Source organism: Apium graveolens, chromosome 1 (genome assembly GCF_009905375.1).
Source record: "Apium graveolens cultivar Ventura chromosome 1, ASM990537v1, whole genome shotgun sequence".
Taxonomy (NCBI): domain Eukaryota; kingdom Viridiplantae; phylum Streptophyta; class Magnoliopsida; order Apiales; family Apiaceae; genus Apium; species Apium graveolens.
In genome coordinates, this window is record NC_133647.1 from 69,772,094 (window position 1) to 69,779,960 (window position 7,867).

Here is a 7,867-nt window from a genome sequence, read left to right on the forward strand (position 1 = left end):
TTGTTTTGTTTTTATTACGGGCTTTATCTATTTAAGTGTTTAAATAAGATATACCATAGTTTAGAGTAAAGCTTTTTATGGATTATGATGAGATCATAATAGTGAGACCTAAAAAGATGATAACCCTAAACTTAAATAGTTCTTGGTCATAGGATTACTAACTGGTAATTAATAATCCGCAAAGATCGGTACATACTATGCTTGCTTCATTATGAAGGATGTCTGTTCTCATAGACATTTGTGTGGTGACACTATAGCTAGTATGTAGGTGCTTATTATGGAATAAGTTCACTGAACATGACTCGCACAGCTGAACAACTGATGGAGTTCACTCACGTGTCAGCAGTTGTTCACATAGTGATAGTTGTACAAGTATCCTTAGACTTGAGGTCATCATAGTCATCTTGTGTACACTGAACTATGCTTTGGTTTAGTTCTTAGTCTCCAGGGACAATTATTAGGGCTCTTCTGGGTATAGGAATTTGTACACGAAGATAGTGTATGATCAATAAAGGATCTACCCCTTCCAGTGAAGGAAGCGAATGTTCAAGGCTGATCCACTTATGCTAGTTCAGGAATCTCTGGCCAGAGTAAATGAAATTAGAAAGGAGTTTCTAATTTGCATAAAACTACGCATAGAAAATGGTAAGCAAAGTGATTGAATTAGATAGGCTTGCACGAGATCCATGCCTTGTATTTAATCGGGACATTGTAGGGTAGAAGGAGTTTATTGTACGGTAACTATTCACTGAATAGGTTCTTGGTATTCTAAGCAGTGAATTCATATTATCCGGATAGTCGCGATATGCTGAGAAGTATCCCTCACGATGTAGAATAAATGTGATTAATTAATTAATCATATTTAATAAATTAGAGAATTTATATAAATAATGATAAAATAGTTTTATTATTATTTATTTCTACTACCGGCTTAATATTGAACCTACAGGGTCACACCATAAAAAGAAAATGATTTAATGGTGGAGGAATTAATTAATAATGGCTAATAATTATTTATTTATGAAATAAATAATTAATTGGCAAATTTAATAATTGATTAAATGAGATTTAATTGATTATAAATTAATTAAGAAAAGTTCTTAATATTATTAATTAAGGATTTAATTTTTGGAAATTAAATCAAGAGAGAGAATTATTTCTAAAGTGTTTAGAAAAAGGATTAATAATTAAAAGGTGTTTTAATTATTAATGAGAATAATAAATGGGATAATAATAATATTATTTATAGGAAAATTTCAGCTGAAAATTTTGCCTATAAATACACTATTATAGACCCTATTTTATTCTAACCCACATCAAACCCGAAAACCCAAAAAGTTTGGAAAACCCAATTCTCTCCACCTTCTTTCTCCTCCTTAACATCGTTTTCTTGGTGGATACCGGTGGAGTGCTTCACACTTGAGGAGCAACTGCTAAGGATCTCTGATCGTTGTCTCCGAATTATTTTAAAAGGTTAGATTCGATCCCTCAAATTTTTATTCACGATTTATATGCTTTTATTTGGATTTTGTATGTGTAAAAGTGTTTTGCCATGCCCCCGCTGCGTTAAAAATCCAACACATAATGCTAGTGGGAATAGGGATCCTACATTCCATTACACAACCCCGGCTGTAGCACGAACCGCCATGTAATGTTCAATAAGCAGACAACTCTTGTCAGTTACATCTTATGTTATTCCCTAATCAAACTTTAGCCTCTTGAATACTTGAGTCACGACTGTGGCACGACAAACTCAATATTCTAAGTCAAGTCTAACCCAACATTCCGTACAATTGAATCAGTCCCCAAAGGCCCACGGCTGTGGCACGTACCGACCTTTAGATTCTTATTCAATGTACACATCTCTATATAATAGACAAGTATTTCTTATTTCAAAATTAAAGCCCTCGGCTGTAGCACGAACCGACAATGATTCAAAAATAGGAACTACTTTTCTATCATGTTGGAAGGTTATGACCGACACAAACCCGTTGTGTCATTGGCCAATTACTACTTGATATTATTTAATTTTAGAGGGATTATATTACGTTACAATCATAATCATATTATAAAGAGATTCTTCCTTTTAAATTAAATATTTCAAATCAATAATCGATAATCAGATGATTCCCAGATCGGGTGGAGCATTGTCAAGAGGCGTCACTTAATAACCCTTTCTTACAGATAAAAATCTGTTGTTGACAGAATCATCCTTTCTCTCATATCGAAAATTCATATTCAATTACATGTTTCATAAACACAAGAATCTCATGATTGTATTCATAATATTATTATTAAGGTTATGAAATAATTTCACTATACTAGGTTGTCTAACAAACGCCTTATGTTCATTTAAGTTCACCTAAATCTATCATCGCATGATAAACTAAGCATATATCACATATATCAACATGAATAAACATCAAGGTAGACATGTTACATCATCTAGCATATTAGTCTAAGCATTATACATCTCGATGTATCACATGAGGCATTTAAAAGCAGTTAAAACAGTTAAAAACAGCTTTAAAACACTTTCGGAAATATAAACAGTTCAAAACTTTTATATAAACTAAAATTTGATCACTCCATTAGATCCGTCTGGGAAAAAACGAATCCAACGATATATTGCACGCCCAAAACGGAGTTACGAAACTCCCAGAAATCAAATTTAAAAATAACAGATGGGCTGTAACGCATTACAGGAACGCGTTACAAGCCCTGTAACGCATTCCAGTGATGCGTTACAACCCTTTTAAGCCATTAAAAGGTGTAACGCATTCCGTGAATGCGCCACAGGGTGTAACGCATTCCCGGAATGAGCGACACCCCCCCCCCGCGCGCGCGTGCGCCACACGCGCCTGCAGCAGCCGCCGTTGCTTTTTTCTCGCACGAATTTCCGCGCCTGACATTCTTTCTCGTGTCTGTTCCTTGACAGCTTCTTTGCTTCCGTGCCAACAGCATCAAATTCAACACAGCAAATAGCAGACAACAGCAGATATATACATACTAACAATTTATATATATATATATATGATTATTTAATTATGAATTTTAATTGCAAGATCTTCAAAAATTCATAATAAAAAATCTATACATCATAAAATTATGAAAAAAATACCCAGACGATCTACAACACCTGTAGAACCCAGATCAACATTCAAAATTATTCTGAGAAACGATTTCTCATCAGACAAAATTAATCCATAATATAACTTGTAAAAATCATAATTAATTCATACAAGCACATAAAATTCTAAAATTTTTACCACAGATCTATATGTATACAACCTATGCTCTGATACCAATGTTGGATTTTAGTCGCAGCGAAGACATGGTAAAACACTTTTACATATATAAAATCCAAATAAAAGCATATAAATTGTGATTAAAACATATGAATCGATTACTAACCTTTAATAGCGATCCAAAAGCAACGATCGGAGATCCTTAGCAGCTGCTCCTCATACGTTAAGCACTCCACCGGTATCCACCAAGAAAACGATGTTAAGGAGGAGGAGGAGGTGGAGAGAATTAGGTTTTCTGAAAAATTTGGGTTGGGGTTAGAATAAAAATAGGGTTTATAATAGTATATTTATAGGCAAAATTTTCAGCTGAAATTTTCCCATAAAATATTATTATTATTAACCCATTTATTATTCTCATTAATAATTAAAACACCTTTTAATTATTAATCCTTTTTTAAACACTTTAGAAATAATTCTCTCTCTTGATTTAATTTTCAAAAATTAAATTCTTAATAAATAATATTAAGAACTTTTCTTAATTAATTTATAATCAATTAAATCTCATTTAATCAATTATTAAATTTGCCAATTAATTATTTATATCATAAATAAATAATTATCAGCCATTATTAATTAATTCCTCCACCATTAAATCATTCTCTTTTTATGGTGTGACCCTGTAGGTTCAATATTAAGCCGGTAGTAGAAATAAATAATAATAAAACTATTTTATCATTATTTATATAAATTCTCTAATTTATTAAATATGATTAATTAATTAATCATATTTATTCTACATCGTGAGGGATACTTCTCAGCATATCGCGACTATCCGGATAATACGAATTCACTGCTTAGAATACCAAGAACCTATTCAGTGAATAGTTACCGTACAATAAACTCCTTCTACCCTACAATGTCCTGATTAAATACAAGGCATGGATCTTGTGTCAAGCCTATCTAATTTAATCACTTGCTTACCATTTACTATGCTTAGTTCTATGCAAATTAGAAACTCCTTTCTAATTTCATTCACTCTGGCCAGAGATTCCTGAACTAGCATAAGTGGATCAGCCTTGAACATTCACTTCCTTCACTGGAAGGGGCATAAGTGGATCAGCCTTGAACATTCGCTTCTTTCACTGGAAGGGGTAGATCCTTTATTGATCATACACTATCTTCGTGTACAAATTCCTATACCCAGTAGAGCCCTAATAATTGTCCCTGGAGACTAAGAACTAAACCAAAGCATAGTTCAGTGTACACAAGATGACTATGATGACCTCAAAACTAAGGATACTTGTACAACTATCACTATGTGAACAACTGCTGATACATGAGTTAACTCCATCAGTTGTTCAGCTGTGCGAGTTATGTTCAGTGAACTTATTCCATAATAAGCACCTACATACTAGCTATAGTGTCACCACACAAATGTCTATGAGAACAGACATCCTTCATAATGAAGCAAGCAAAGTATGTACCGATCTTTGCGGATTATTAATTACCAGTTAGTAATCCTATGATCAGGAACTATTTAAGTTTAGAGTTATCATCTTTTAGGTCTCACTATTATGATCTCATCATAATCCATAAAAAGCTTTACTCTAAACTATGGTATATCTTATTTAAACACTTAAATAGATAGAGCCCGTAATAAAAAACAAGACAAGTCTTTTATTAATATCAATGAAATCAAAACAGATTACATAAAAAGTTATTCCTAAATCCTAATACATGATTGGACTTAGGACATATTCCTTTCAGGAATCCTCCTCCAATCATAGACCTGGATGGTCCATCACAAAGAAGGGTTGTAGTTCCAAGAGCTAATCCAAGCAATCTTTTTCCCCTTGGGGATCCTGATGATCCTACTCCACCATTCACTGAAGAGATAATGAATTCCCACATCTCAAGGAAGTTCAAGATGGCCGCTATCAAAGCTTATGATGGCATGGAAGATCCCGCTAATCATGTCAGGACATTCTCCAATATACTGTTGTTGCAACCCGTGAATGACGCTATTAAGTGTCGGGCCTTTCCTCAAACTCTATCGGGTATGGCTCAAAGATGGTATAGTCGTTTGGCCCCGAAATCTATTGGGTCCTTCAGATAATTAAATCAAGCTTTTATTAAGGAGTTCATCAGCGGGATAGTGCATGAGAAAAGTTTAGCATCCCTCATGAGCATTGTGCAGGGAGCGAAGGAATCCTTGAGAAACTACCTGAATCATTTCACGAAGGAATCTTTAAAAGTCCCGGACCTTGATGACAAGGTAGAAATGATAGCACTGCAACAGGGAACTAGGGATGAGTTCTTCAAGATGTCCTTGGCCAAGCGCCCCCCTGAGAGCATGTTGCAGCTCCAAGATAGGGCCGGGAAGTACATCAAGGTGGAAGAGAGCATGAGGAAGACCATGGTGAGCAACGAGCCCGCTGGAGGAAAGAAGCGAAAAACTGATCTGGAATATATCGCTAAGGACAAGTATCCTAGAACTGAGCAAAACCCTGATTCAACCCCTAAGAAAGGAGGACCTGGGCAAAAGTTTGCTGAATACGCTAAGCTGAATGCTCCTAGAAGCCAGATCTTGATGGAAATCGAGAAAGACCAAGATATTCGTTGGCCTAAACCCTTGAAGGCAGATCCTGTCAAGCTAGACAAGAGCAAATATTGTAGATTTCACAAAGATGTTGGTCATGACACCAATGAGTGTAGGCAACTGAAAGATGAAATAGAGTTCCTCATTCGGAAAGGAAGATTGAACAAGTACATTGGGGAAGGAAGAGATGGGAATAATAATGGGAGAAAGAACTTTGAAGATCGTAGGAGGGACCAAGACGATCAGGGGCGGAATCCCTAGCCTAGGGGACAAGTCATAAATACAATCTTTGGAGGACCACGACCCCGAGGACCTGTGATAAACATGATTTATGGAGGACCAACTGCTGCTGGATTATCCAAGAACTCCAGCAAAGCATATGCCAGAGAGGTTATGCATATTGTTGGAGAAGCCCCGAAGAGGGCCAGGACAGGAGTAAAAATGGCTTTTGATGATTCTGACCTAGAGGGTGTGAAATTTCCTCATGACGACGTGCTGGTCATAACACCTATAATAGGAAACAGCCTGGTTAAGAGGGTATTGTGGATAATGGCGCTTTAGTGGATATCTTGCTCCATGACACCTTTTTAAGGATGGGTTATAATGACTCCCAATTGACCCCAACCGACATGCCAATATATGGATTTGCTGGAGTGGAGTGCCCCGTGGAAAGGATAATCAAGTTTCCAACAACCATAGGGCAGGAACCAACGCAAGCAACACAAATGTTGGACTTTATGCTAGTGAAGGTTAGTTTAACTTACAATGCTATCATGGGGAGAACAGGGATATACGCCTTCAAGGTAGTCCCTTCTTCCTACCATTCAATTATGAAGTTTCCCACGCGGAATGGGATTGGAGAAGAGAGAGGAGATCAAAAAATGGCTAGAAGTTGTTATGTAGCCTCTCTGAGGGCAGATGGAGTCGGGGGCAGGTTCCGCCTAATGAAGATCTGGATATTCAAAAGAATGATGAGAAAAGAGGGAAGCCAACAGAAGACTTGGTTTCGATTCCTTTAGCTCCCGAGGATCCTGAGAATGTGGCTTTCGTTGGAGCCACACTAGAGGAGCCCCTTAGAGGGAAGTTGGTGAAATTTTTGCAAGAGAATAGTGATGTGTTTGCATGGTCAGTAGCTGATATGCCAGGCATAGACCCGGAACTGATTACTCACAAGCTGAATGTGGATCCAAATCGGAAGACAGTGAAGCAAAAGAAAAGAAGTTTTGCTCCAGAGAGGCAAGAAGCTATAAAATAGGAAGTAGAGAAGCTCTTAGAGGCTAGTTTCATCAAGGAGATATAATTTCCAGAATGGTTAGCAAACCCTGTAATGGTGAAGAAGGCCAATGGAAAATGGAGGATGTGTGTAGACTTCACTGATCTGAATGACGCATGCCCTAAGGACTGTTTCCCTTTGCCAAGGATAGATACTTTGATAAATGCCACCGCTGGACATGAGATCCTGAGGTTTATGGATGAATTTAGTGGATATAATCAGATCAAGATACATAAGGACGACATCCCAAAGGTATCATTCATCCCTGACTTTGGTGTTTATTGTTATCTTGTTAAGGCATTTGGTCTCAAGAATGCTGGAGCCACCTATCAAAGGTTGGTAAATAAAATTTTTAAGGATCTTATTGGCAAGACCATGGAAGTCTATGTTGATGACATGTTAGTCAAGAGTCTAGTGAAGACTGACCATATAACCCATTTAAGGGAAGCTTTTGAGGTCCTGAGATATCATAAGATGATGTTAAATCCTACGAAGTGTGCTTTCGGAGTGGGGTCTGGAAAATTTTTGGGATTGATGGTTTCCAAGAAAGGAATCGAGGCCAATCCCGATAAAATAAAGGAAATCCTGGACATGGAGCCACCAAAAACTATTAAAGATGTTCAAAAGCTCACTGGAAGGGTTGCTGCGTTGGGACGATTCATCTCCAAGTCTGGAGACAAGTGCTTGTCATTCTTCAAGTCCTTAAAGAAGGTTAAGGATTTTGTACGGAGTGAGGAAAGCCAGAAG